The following is a 13,519-nucleotide window of genomic DNA, read 5'->3' as shown; positions in this document are numbered from 1 at the left end:
AGATCTTTTCCTCATCAGTCTCCAGACAGGTACTTGCCAGCATTGATATATATTTCTAAGAGACCTGATGTAGTTGGCAACAAAATGTGCTATGCGTGACAACTTGTAAAAACTATTTTTCAGACAGAGCTACTTGGAATCATGACTAAGAACATCCTGGGTAGTATGTTACACGGTCAATTTAGCCTTTACAGACAAAGTCGCGTTTGTAATGTAATTCATGCGCTATGTAATGCGCTTTGTGGAAGCCGCGGTGGCTGAGCGGTCTAGGCGTCTGACTTTGTGTGCTGGCGATTAGGTGCCTGACTCTGAGGGTGCAGGTTCGAATCCCGGATGGGATTCAATCCCCAAAAAGTACTAGCATCTGTACTTTACTAAGAAAGTGTTATCCCAACTACAATGTATAACATATGTTACTATCTAATGCTGTTTACTGATGTGTCCCAGCGTGTAAGAACTGGGCACCTGTTTGAACCATGTTTTGCATTTGCGAAGATTATACAGTGTGTGAATATTGGGTTCAACAGCTGTTTGAATAATACATTATATATATATATATATGCAATGTTAGTTTTCTGAAAGTTTGTTTCAGATCTTTGTTTCAGATCTTTATTACCTTCGTCGCTTGTGCCCAACTCACGTTCCTTGTTGCCATATCATGGAAATAATCACTTATCCCAAGTTTGATGCAAAGTTAGTTTTCAGATAATTCCTATTTTCAGCATTATGTCAATTGAAGCTAACAAGACTGTCCCTTAAAAGAGAGGGCGCATGGTAATGAAACTGATGGTTATAATCATATCAACGACTTACTTTGACGTTTATTCCTTTTACAGGAGAATGTATATTTGTAATCTGAACTACGAACTACATCCACACTCCTGTGGGAAGCGTGTTTCTGATTCATTTGACACTTTGATGTTGAACCCATGTTCGTGTAGACACTGGAAAGAGTCACAGTGTTCCAATGCATGATCGAATTTCATCTCTACGACTTATCCCAGTGAACGCCAATACACGGAACTATCGACTCCATCCATGCCTATTCTGACAGCGACTGTTTACAGTAGTCTACGACCTTATTTCAGTATCTGTTTGATACATGATTATAATCACCTTTGAATGATCGGCCAGTTGATTCACGATGAAAGAGAAGCTCTGCACTGTGTGAAGGCACATACTCTACGGACCTCATGCAAAGTATTTTATTCCTAAGTATCATGGTCTTTGGGTCACTGGAGTTGTGAATGACGGATCGGAGGAGCGCAGGGATTTGAAGTCGGATACACTGTAGCTCATGGTGATATAATATTGACAAGGGTAGCGGTGTTTCAAAAGCATAGCTGTCTCTACCATAATGTGTACCTAAATGTTATTTCGTTGACGGGAATAGCATTGCGGCAAGCAGTAGCCAGTGACACTTTATTCATATTCAACGGATACACAGTTAGTGAAATATTAAGGGTCAACACACAGATCCAGCCAGTCCGGACTGAGTGATAATGGAAACCACTGACACAGCAGTCACTTTGTGACATATGTAGATGGCTGTCTGACTGGAAGCCATAGAGCTAATGTTCCTGAAACTGACACACTCTTGTAGGGACATAATATAATGAGCCTTGGTTATATCTCTCTATAAACCACCTTATTGGCGCTCAGACAAAACGAAAGCTCATCTTAAACTCAGTTTAATGCCACTGTTATATTTTGGGACCGGAGCTCAAGTAGTGTTTTGGAATTTGTAATTTTAGTAGTGTTGTCCCAAATGCAGTACAGAATGGCTTCGCGTTCTCTCAAGGACATCAGCTGTGAATCTGCAGACAGAAAATTTAAGTGTTGATTTCAGAAAACGAAAATGTTTTGAACACAAAACAGTTTCAATCTTGGTAGTTTTGATGAATCATTTTCTTTTCAAACTTTCATTTAGCCACGATAATGAAAAATGTAAGTCATGCTATCTGTTGCTTCTTCACACCGTTGAAATTCTACTTCACAAAATGTAAAAAACAGAACAAAACTTCGTCATACAACTGCTTTAATCAAGGTCAAATCCAATAAATCATGCCTAAGAACTGTTAACCAATGTCAGGATCCAACACTTGCATCCCTTGGAAGGCTTCAGACTCGAGTGATGCACAAAACGCCCTTGCCAAATTTATCATAAGAAACTTCTGTTTCGGAGTCAGTTGTACGATCCGATTATATCCTGAGTGTGTGTTTAAGAAGGGAGCGAGTATATTGTGTGTGTTTTAGACTCACGAGTGTATCCTGTTGAGCCACGAATACGGAAAGACAAGTCAATTGTTCACTGGGAAAAAACACTGTTAGGGGACTTGTAGAAAAGTGGTTTCGTATCAGGCATCCTTTTCGCAGATGCGTCACTGAAGAGTCTAACATAAATTCTTTTGAAAGATTTACGAAGGCCCTGAGAACATAATGAAACATATAGAGAGCAAGGCTCGCACGACACCTACCAAAAGAGTATGATTATCAACTACATGATTGTCAATTTTCGCTGATGATACTCCTTCTTTCCTTGTCACTGTTTCGAGGTAGGCAAGATGGGAAGATGGCCTCGAAGATTCGGATTCTATTGCCTCTACTGTCATGGAAAATATTGAAAGAAATTCGGGATATGATAATCTGATTACGGAGGATCATCGCACGTAACATAGCCAATACAGCAGACTTGTCTCATGGGGGAGTTGCCAACATTATAAACAATGAGCTTGGCATTTAGTAATATATATATACATGAACAGGTTAATGATTCCAAACATTCTCCTGCAAATAACATTCCTTCATGGTAATGTGTTTTCCACAAATCTGCTTTATTTATGCATCTAATGAATGATAAATATTTCGGTGGCCCTGACGTCTTCAGGAATATTCCGTGCGAACTTAGAACTGAATAAAAACAAAGCATGAATATGAAATCGTTCATTTTACAGGGAGTGACTAATGGATATAGGAGGGACCAAGTCTTCACAGATGACCGGTTCTTCATCAGAAGGAATGTGTACATCCTTGGATAAAGACAAAGGAGCAATGTTAGTAAACTTGAGAGGAAAGCCCTTTACAATTACCACTTGGAACCAGTGACCACGGTGTCACTATGCTGACAAAGCAAGAAACATCTTAATCAGTGTCACTTTGTGTAACAAGTTTTTAACATTATTATTTTTCTGCTGTGACTTAACCGTTATCAGGATTGTCACGAGGGTATGTAAAAGTCAGTCATACTTTAATCTCAACCCTACGCAACTATGGAACGACAGCTTCTAAAAAGCCTTGCCATATCTTCTAATGTGCAAAGGTCCATCTTATTTAATATGAGAGAGCCAAAGAACTCATTGAATTGCAATAAAATCATATCTGGAAATCGGAAAACTGATGCTGGGGATGGGCAGAAGAAAGCTTTTAATCAGTCCTTCCCTACGTACTGGCATCCCTTGATAGGTTTCAGATTGGAGCGAAGCAGAGTTTCTTTATCTATCATTTCGCACTGTTTAATGGTTAACTGACAGGATACTGACTGTTCTTTTGAAAGTTATATCGTGTGAACTTTGCCGGTATTGGAAGTGAAAATTTTCATTCCTACTGCACGTTGCAAAATATTGATTTGATATTGATTTGAAAAATTCAAATTTAAAATTGAACAAACGAACAATTTGGAATTTCGAATTGAATGACACTGTATCCAACGGACTATGAAAAGTAATTTTCATTTCAAATTACCAATGACGGGAGGGAGGGATTATTACGCGGATGATATCAGTAAAGGCATTTTGACTGTCACGTTCCTTTCTGTTAAGCGAAGTTCTGATTTGTCAATTTGTTCTGACGTGAACGGTAGTGTATACTCACATCTGTGTTTTCTGGAAATCGAGTGCAGTTCAGTTTTCGGGAAACAAAATGATTTCAGATTTAGTTATTTTACTTTATAAGTTCCACTGTTTACTAGCAGCCAAGTTTGGTTCTTTTGGGTACCTATTGCTATTGTGGTTATTGTACAGGTAGCCATTTCAAGTATTCACAACAATAGGATCGACCTGTGTTGTTCTAGTGGACGTCTTAAGCTAATGAACAATAACATCCACAGCTGTCATATAACAAGGGCCAATACATGGATAAAGCCATTCCGGGCTCAAAGATAACTGAAATCACTGATACTGTCGTCAGTTTGTGACATTTCTATATCCCGTTCCAGTCATGGTTGAGTTCGATTTTCTCCGATTGAAATACATACATGTAGTCGATCAGTGTCTTATCGTATTGGGGTTTCACTATATCTTAATACGTAGAGACTTCTTTCCACATGAAGCTGACACTGAAAAACTAAAGATAAACCACAATTCACTCAATAAAAAAAATCCATGTTGTTTGGCATTTACTGAAGGCTAGATTGCATCTAGTGTTCGTGTTCTACAGCTTACACTGGTAATAATGAACAACACTGCTAATGATGTGGATTTCTGCTCCGCTTTTCAGTGTCCCACAACTCAAGACTTAATCCACTGGACCAAGAGGAACGTCACCATTTAGAATCTATCTATCACGTTGGAGTGGGTGGAGAAGAAAACAAACCTTCAGCCACAGTTATCAACATGGATATCATTTGCTGAAGTGAATTAGAGTAAGAAGCGTTGCTGACACGCGTCTAAGATTTACAGGGTGACAGTCAAAAGTAGTTAATATTTGTAAATAGCATAAGATAATTCGAAATAATACCCACACTCGTTTTGCAATTCTTAGGAATTCGTTTTAAGAGCATAGTCGAGTACACTTTAAACATTTGTGTTAATGAAAAAGTAGAACGTAATGAAAATCCAGGAATCCCGGAGTGGCGTAAGGGAGAAACATCATCTCGTTAGTTTAAGCATGATTAGTTTTATAGTTTTAAGAGAAGAATTGACATATGTTTTAACACATAGCCACCTTTCATGACAGCGTTGCAACAAGCAAAACAATTCAACAAGAGTGAGGTGTAAGCCAACAAAATGGCACCTATGAGACCTTTCCCAGAACAACACCCTTTTTATTCAATTTTAGGCTCTATGGACATAACAAACCTAATAATTACTGCTTTATCTGACCTATTTTGAAACACTGGCATTCATCGACTGGTATAATTCCGCTATGCAACGATCCATCCACTATTTAGCATGTGTTCTATATTGTGATAATGAGCCACTCTAAAACAGGTGATAGGTGAAATATTAATATATACATGAGCTTCTATCAGGCAGCGCCCACGTTTCTATTTCAGTACTAAAACACTTCCAGTAACTGTCTGGCCGAGATGATTTTATGACTGTTTTGTAAATATTTTAGAAACACGTTTTAATCTGTTTAGTGTCTGTCTCATCAAGTACCTGTACAAGCTATATCACTAAAGCAGCATACAGAAAGTTACAATAGCTTCACCTCAGCACTTATATAAGTATACTATCCAAAAAGGAAACGCATAGGCGTTTTGTATTTTTATCTATTAATCTATTAATTACCTATTCTGTTCAAACAATCGTCAAATATGTAACAAAAGTGTTGATAACATGATTTTACACAATTGCACTAGTAAAAAATCGACTTTCCCTGAAACTGTTGATTTTGATGAGATTTCTTACAAGGATTAAATAGGCATAACCACAACGCAACAGAAATCACCTTCCAGTTGAATTTGTGCAGCAAAGAGCATGCACTGTCTGGCTATAAAACCCAGATTACTTTCGGAAATCGGCATTCGTTTTGAATGAGTTTCAAGGTCAAATCACTACGCCACGTCTTGACGCTGCGACACGGAACATCGTCATTGAAAGAATGCACGCTGGAGATTACCAATCTTCTGTTGCCAGGCGTCTGAATGTTAGTCAGAGCATGATATCACGGCTTTCATCCCGTTACAACCAAACAGGCATAACAAATGACCCTCCCCGTACAGGCAGACCTCAAGTCACCACTGTAGCCCAATATCGGTACATCCTGGTACTACATTTGCGTGATCGTACTGCCACGGGTGAGAGCACAGCAGCCAGGGTGCCTGGACTTTGGAGGATATCCGATCAAACTGTACGGAACAGGTTGAGAGAGACTATACTTGAGAGCCAGGAGATCCGACGTCGGGCCCGTGCTACGTCGTCACCATGGCGTTCAACGTATCCGTTATAAAAAATTATCCACTTGGTTGTACGGGCATTTCCTCCTTCTAAACTGATGCAAAAAATCATTTCCTAAAGTCTATTTGAGGATGAGTTATGCATGTTTGAAAATACACTTTCAATCTAATGACAAGCGCATTGCATTGTCTGCCCTTTTCCTCTAGCAACATGAAGTTAGAAACGGATTGGGGATTGGGGATTGGGGATTCGAATCCCGAATCTGAATTTCTTTTCATATTCGGGTTTAACTTTTGCACATACGGCGTCCTTGTAACTATACTGTTTGCACCTTAATCTTATCTATCATCCACGTTGCCGTGCACCCTCGGAGATAGTTAACGGTCCTGAAGCACTTCCCTGATTGCAGAAGGTCGCGGGTTCGATCCCCGACCGCGTCATACCAAAAGACGTTAAAATATGGTACTTGTTGGTACTCTGATCTGGCGCTCGGCATTATTGGGCACAACGAGGTCTGGTCGGCTCGGAGTCAGTATTATGTGTCTGAGTGGGGTATTCATGCTTCACTGCGGCATGGTATCTCTGTGGGCTAGCACTATAAAACCAGCTTCAGTCTGGGCTAGTACAAGCAGCCGCACATACACATACACACGCATGCACGCCGTCATATGAGCGAAATATTCTCAAGCACGACGTTAAACCCAATTTCACCTCACCTCACCTCCCAGATTGCAGGCATCAACCCTCGATGACGATCGAAGAAATACGAACAAGGTCAATATTCATATTCCCCTTCTTATGTACTATAGGTGCTCGTTGTATACGTGGGTAACTTAAAAACATAAACAACCAAACTACCGTTTCCGATACTTGAACCTCAAATCTGAGTTTTCTCAACATTCGGGTTTCGGGACTTGAATCCCGAATCTGAATATTTTTTCCATATTCGGGATTCGAATCCCAAATCTGATTTTTTTTCAGATTCGGTATTTTTGCAGATTCGACACTCGGCATTCGGTATTTGAACTCTTATATTTCATCCTCCTTCTAATGTACTAGGTGCTCGTTGTATACCTGGGTAAATTAAAAACATAAACAACCAAACTACCGTTTCCGATACTTGAACCTTAAATCTGAGTTTTCTGAACATTCGGGTTTCGGGACTTGAATCCCGAATCTGAATATTTCTCAGATTCAGTATTTTTGCACATTCGGCAATTGGCATTCGGCATTCGTATTTGGTATTTGAACTCATATTATGCATTTCATTAAAACATTGGTGAGCGAGTGAGTGAGTTTTGTTTTCCGCCGCACTCAGCAATATTTCTTAGCTTACATATTGCTGAGTGTGGCGTAAAACAAAACTCACGATTCGGTATGGATTCTTATACCGTTGCTTGACAACGGTGCCAATCAAACAGAACAATATGCAAGCTGTATGGCGGCGGTCTGTAAATAATCGAGTCTGGACCAGACAATCCAGTGATCAACAGCATGAGCATCGATCTGCGCAATGGGGAACCGATAACATGTGTCAACCAAGCCAGCGAGTCTGACCACCCGATCCGGTTAGTCGCCTCTTACGACAAGCATGGGTTACTGAAGGCCAATTCTAACCCGGACCTTCACGGGTATTCAAACATTTGGAATTCGGAACTTCAGCGTCCTTGTAACTATACTCTTTGCACCTTCATCTGTCAAACCTATCTATCCTCGACGCTGCCGTGCACCCTCGTAGATAGTCGAACGGTTCCGAAGCTCTTCCCTGCTTTGTCGGTGTATGCATGAGCTCTCGTTGAAGACCGAAGAAAGACCATCAAAGTCAATAATTTGAAACACACCTTTATTGAGGGCAATCATGCATGAATAGGTTTCTGAGATCAAAGGGGAATTAAGCAAGGAGGAAATCTGTTTGTTTGTTTTGTAATTCTGGTAATTGTATTAAACATCCCTCCTTACTGCTCATGAGAGAATTTGAGATTGACACATTTGAGGGCAATAATGCATCAATAACTAGCTGAGGTCAAAGGGTCAATTGAGCAAGGTTTGTTTGTTTTGTAATTCTGGTAATTGTATTAAACATTCCTCCTTACTGATTATGGTGTGTGAGTGTAAGACGTTTATCCATTCTACAAGGCCAACTATGATTGACTCATTTTAGAACTGAGCTCATTTAGAAACAGTATATAACAACACCCGCACCTCAGAAAGGTTCATATCCAAAATGGAGTCTGAGAGAGGTTCAGACGTCACCTGTATGAATTGTACAACACCAACAAGCGAGTATTGATTCCAAGACATGAATATCAAAAGACCATAAGTGAATTGCTGGTGGTAGAGACAATATGCTTAAAGAAGTTACCAAGAACGTGCACAAGTCGATTTGATTGACATGCAATCCATGTGTCAAGGTCAATTCAAATGGATTATGCATTATCAGCACCATCTCACTAAGTTATGTGTGTTGAGATCGTTGACCTCCAAGAAGTCACGTATCTGTTGGTTGACATCTTGCAGAGTGACAATGGTTCAGAATTTACTGCTGCTGTCATTGAGGAGGTGTCACAGATGTGGCCTAGCACCAAGATCATACATGGTAAACCACGTCACCCCCAATCCTAAGGTTCCGTTGAGCCTGCCAACTGTGATGTGAAGGACATCTTAACAGCCTGGATGTCTGACAACAATACCACTGCTTGGACCATGGGACCCAAGTTTGTCCAGTACCAGCTACCACAGCAGAATCAAGTAAACACGATTTGCTGCCTGTACTTGATCAGATGCACCCACTGGAATAAATTCCTCCAAGCTCCCAGATGAGGTGATTGCAACACTGAAGACGGAAGAAGATCTCATCAATGCCATAATCGCCATGACACCCCCTTCAGACCAGCCAGCACCAGATGCGCCACCAGTTACTGTAGATGTTCCAGATCCCTCAGCAGAAGCGGCCATGCCAGATCCAGATCCACCTGTTGTAGCAGATATGCCAGTACCAGATCCACCTGCTGAAGCAGCCGTTACAGATCCACCTGCTGTAGCCGCCGTTCCAGATCCGCCATCATCAGCAGAACTCCTTGTTGCAAAGAGACGTCAGCAGATCAGTATCCAGAGGAAGAGGGCTGTAGACTCTCAGTTGCGAGACGCCCTAGAGAATGGTGAAAAGAAGTAAAGTTGTTCTGTCAGAAGTTCACGTTGGTGACAACGTTACAGTTCCAATCCCATCCGTGGACAGAGGTAGAGCTCAATAGTGCAGTGGTAAGGCGTCAGCCTATCACGCTGAAGGCCCGGGTTCGATTCCCAGTGGAGGCACCTATGTTCGGGTCCCGAGGTGGGCACATTTATGTAGCATCCTTGGACAAGATACTTAGATCCACATTGTCTCAGTTCACCCAGCTGTAAAATGGGTACCCGTGAGGGTGTGCTGGCAATTTGAATGTTTAGTTCATTGCGCCTAACAGGCAGCATGGCTGTGTGATCCCCAGGGAGTTGAAAGAGTATCGGAAAGAACGATAGTGTCCTATGACAGGGGATAGTAATGTAAGTTGCGCCGTGAGCAGGCAATGTGCCTGGATATGAGCGCCATATAAGCGGACTATTACTATTACTATTAGAGCTGATCCCATTAATGACAGTGGCATATACACAAATGCTGTCAATGCTGGTGTTTTATCTGGAAAACATTCTCGTAATTTCAATTTGATGTGTGCGCCACAGCTCCGTACACCTTAGAGGATACGTCTACTGAAAAACTGGTCACCTTACCCTTAGCAGTCCAGTTTGGGTCAGCCTGTGGTGGACAAGGCTTTGTGAAGTGCAATTGTGCTGGAGTCAAGAGGTGCCAGACAAATAGATGCAAATGCTACAAGGCTGGTGTAAAATGTAATTCAAGGTGCCACTCATCACTGTCTTGTCAAAATAAAAACTGAATTGATGTTCTCCAAACATGTTCATCATACTTTTCCTTATGCACATCATGTACATCTATTATGTTGAATAAAGATATCATTGTAGCAAAGAAACGTCTCTATCCTGCTATATACAAAAGTCCAATTTCACATCTTTTTGGAAGAAACATACCTCAAACTACACAAGTAGTGATTTCAGGGAATATGTCTAAAATTCTAGTATACTTTTCAGTGATAATGTATAATCCCTGCAAAGTTCAGTGATTATGTATACTAAGCAGCAAAAGAAACGTCAGTTTGGAATTTTCCGTCGCAGAAACGGATAACTGTGAACTCATTTAATGTTTTGATTGTATATTGTTGACAACATCTCCAACTTTACCTGAGCAAAGACATTCCTTCCCAAACTCAGAATGGAACCCAGGAAATGGTCTCAAACACGCAACCTGATCTCGGAGATGGTACGGTGTTCTCCATGTTTTTCATGCAACTGCAACTGAAACATTCATATTACAACGTCAGCAGGATGCCCTGACTCACGACAGCTCACAGGAACCAGGTGCTAGGAAGACTTGAAGCTGGCCAAACTGCACAAGCCGTTGCCAATCACTTCCAGGTCAACGTTCGGACCATCTACCGGCTGCAGCAACGTTTCACCCACGTACCGGCAGACCAAGGGTGACCACAAGACGACAAGACCACCATGTTGTGCGACAGCATGTACAGAATCCCTTCATGCAGGCATCCGAAACAGCACGCCAGACAGGGGAACACACGGAAGACCAATCAGTACTGATACAGTACGCCGACGTCTTAACAGCGCGAACCTCCATTGCCGTAGACCTTACCGTGGACCTATCCTCACCCCTCGTCATCAGCGTGAACGTCAACAGTTTGCCCAACAACACCAAAACTGGCGATACAGGCAATGGAGAACTGTTCTGTTCACAGATGAGAGTCGGTACTGCGTATCAACTGCAGATGGCAGAACAAGGAATATGGCGACGACGTGGCCAGCGTTACTCAGACCAATGTGTTATGGAAAGAGGCTCATGGGGAGGTGCAAGCATCATGGTATGGGGTGGAATAGGCCTGAACCAGAGAGTGGGTCTTGTGGTGTTCCAGAACCTTGGTCCAGGGAGAGGAGGCGGCATCACAGCGGTGCGCTTCATCCACCAAGCTCTCAGACCCCACGTCATACCACTTTTCGCACGTCACCGGAACAACGTTTTCCAGCATGATAACGCCCGGGCCCATACTGCCAGAGCTACATGGGACTTCCTACAGCAGAACAGTGTCAACATTATACAGTGGCCAGCCCTTAGTCCTGATTTAAACCCAACTGAACATCTTTGGGATGGAATTCAGAGGAGACTGAATAATGTCATACCAAGGCCGAACACAGGCCTTTCTCAGAGTGTGGTTCCAGGTGCCAATGGCCTTCATCAATCGATTGGTGCACTCCATGCTGCAGTTATTGCCGCTCGTGGTGGTCACACTAGATACTGAAGTCAAGGGTCTGAATGGACTGCAAACGTTGACGTAATGTCTTGGCTTTGTGCTGAGTTATTCATCGATGTGTCAAGATATTGTACACAAAAAAATGTTTTTGATCCGCTTATTATGTCCATTTCTGTAATGATCTGATTACAGTGCCTATCTAATTTTGAATTCGTACTGACTTTTTTTGCTGCTGAGTATATAATCACTGAGTGAGTCAGACATTATACATAATCACTGAATATTTCAGGTATTATACATAATCCCTGGCATTACACATTCACTGTAACATATATATGTCACAGGAAATATGTATAAACAGTAAATATGTATAATTCCTGATAATTTCAGTAATTATGTATAATGTCTGATTCACTTTGTGCCACCGCCCCATAGTTACAAGGGCACTGGTTCTATAATATAGGATGGGTGACTTAGTTGGACGTTTTAGCTGAATGAAGAAATAAGGTCTTTTTAGGTTTTATTTTGTTTACATTTGGAATTACATTATTTTCGAATCCCAAATGTGGAAAAAAAATCAGATTCGGGATACGAATCCCGAATGTGAACAAAACATTCAGATTCGGGATTCGAATGCTGAATGTGAAAAAAAATTCGGATTTGAGATTCGAATCTGATAATAATGATAATAATGAATATTGACATTGTTCGTCTTTCTTCGATCGTCATCGGGGGTTGACGCCTGCAAGCAGGGAATAGCAACAGGACCGTTCACTATTTCCGAGGGTGCACGGCAACGTCGAGGACAGATACGATGACAGATGAAGGTGCAAAGAGTATAGTTACAAGGAGTGAGGGAGTTTGGTTTTACGCCGCTTGTAGCAATAATCTAGCAATATCACGGCGGGAGAAATGGGCTTCACACATTCTACCCATGTGGGGAATCGAACCCGGGACTTCAGCGTGACGAGCAAACGCTTTAACCACTAGGTTACCCACCGCCCCATAGTTACAAGGACACTGAAGTTCCGAATTCCAAATGTGTAAAAGAAATGCATAATAAGAGTTATACTGAATACTGAATGCCGAATGCCGAGTATCGAATGTGCTAAGGAAAAATCCCGAATATGAAAACAATTCAGAATATGAAAGAAATTTTCAGATTCGGGATTCAAATCCCGAATCTGAATATTTTTTGGAACTTTAGGCAGAAATCCCGAAACCCGAATCTTAAAAAAACTGAGATTTGAGGTTCAAATATCGAAAACTGTAGTTTGGTTGTTTATGTTTTTAAGTTACGCACGTATACAACGAACACCTAGTACATTAGAAGGGGGATGAAATAATGAATATTGACCTTGTTCGTCTTTGCTCGGTCGTGATCGAGGGTTGACGCCTGCAAGCAGGGAAGAGCTTCTGGACCGTTGACTATCTGCACGGCAGCGTCGACAATAGATAGGTTTGACAGATGAAGGTGCAAAGAGTATAGTTACAAGGACGCTGAAGTTCCGAATTCCAAATGTTTGAATACCCGTGAAGGTCCGGGTTAGAATTGTCCTTCAGTAACCCATGCTTGTTGTAAGAGGCGACTAACGGGATTGGGTGGTCAGACTCGCTGGTTTGGTTGACACATGTTATCGGTTCCCCATTGCGAAGATCGATGCTCATGCTGTTGATCACTGGATTGTCTGGTCCAGATTCGATTATTTACAGACCGCCGCCATACAGCTGGCATATTGCTGAGTGCGGCGTAAAACAAAACTCACTCACTCGCTCACCAAATGTGTTAATGAAATGCATAATAAGAGTTCAAATACCAAATACGAATGCCGAATGTGCAAAAGAAAAAAAGCCGAATATGAAAAAAAATCAGATTCGAGATTCAAATACGAAACAAAAATTCAGATCCGGGATGCGAATCCCCAATCCCGAATCCGTTTCTAACTTCATGTTCAGATACCACGTTAACAAGGCAGTGGTTCCATTTTGCTCAGCTAATAGTTGGACATTTTTTGTGGACCGAGTGGCGGA

At 41.5% G+C, this 13,519-nt stretch overlaps 1 long non-coding RNA gene across 1 annotated transcript; it reads left to right on the top strand.

The window, feature by feature from the left end:
* The first annotated feature begins 1,826 nt into the window (after positions 1 to 1,826).
* LOC124282541 lies at positions 1,827 to 11,880 on the top strand. Its single transcript, XR_006900181.1, has 3 exons — positions 1,827 to 1,838; positions 6,250 to 6,254; positions 11,726 to 11,880. It is a non-coding gene; the product is annotated as an uncharacterized LOC124282541 (long non-coding RNA).
* The last annotated feature ends 1,639 nt before the right edge of the window (positions 11,881 to 13,519 follow it).

This window comes from Haliotis rubra, unplaced genomic scaffold, assembly GCF_003918875.1.
Source record: "Haliotis rubra isolate DU_JTF1 unplaced genomic scaffold, ASM391887v1 Scf3, whole genome shotgun sequence".
Taxonomy (NCBI): Eukaryota; Metazoa; Mollusca; class Gastropoda; order Lepetellida; family Haliotidae; genus Haliotis; species Haliotis rubra.
This window is presented reverse-complemented; position numbering and strand designations above follow the sequence as displayed.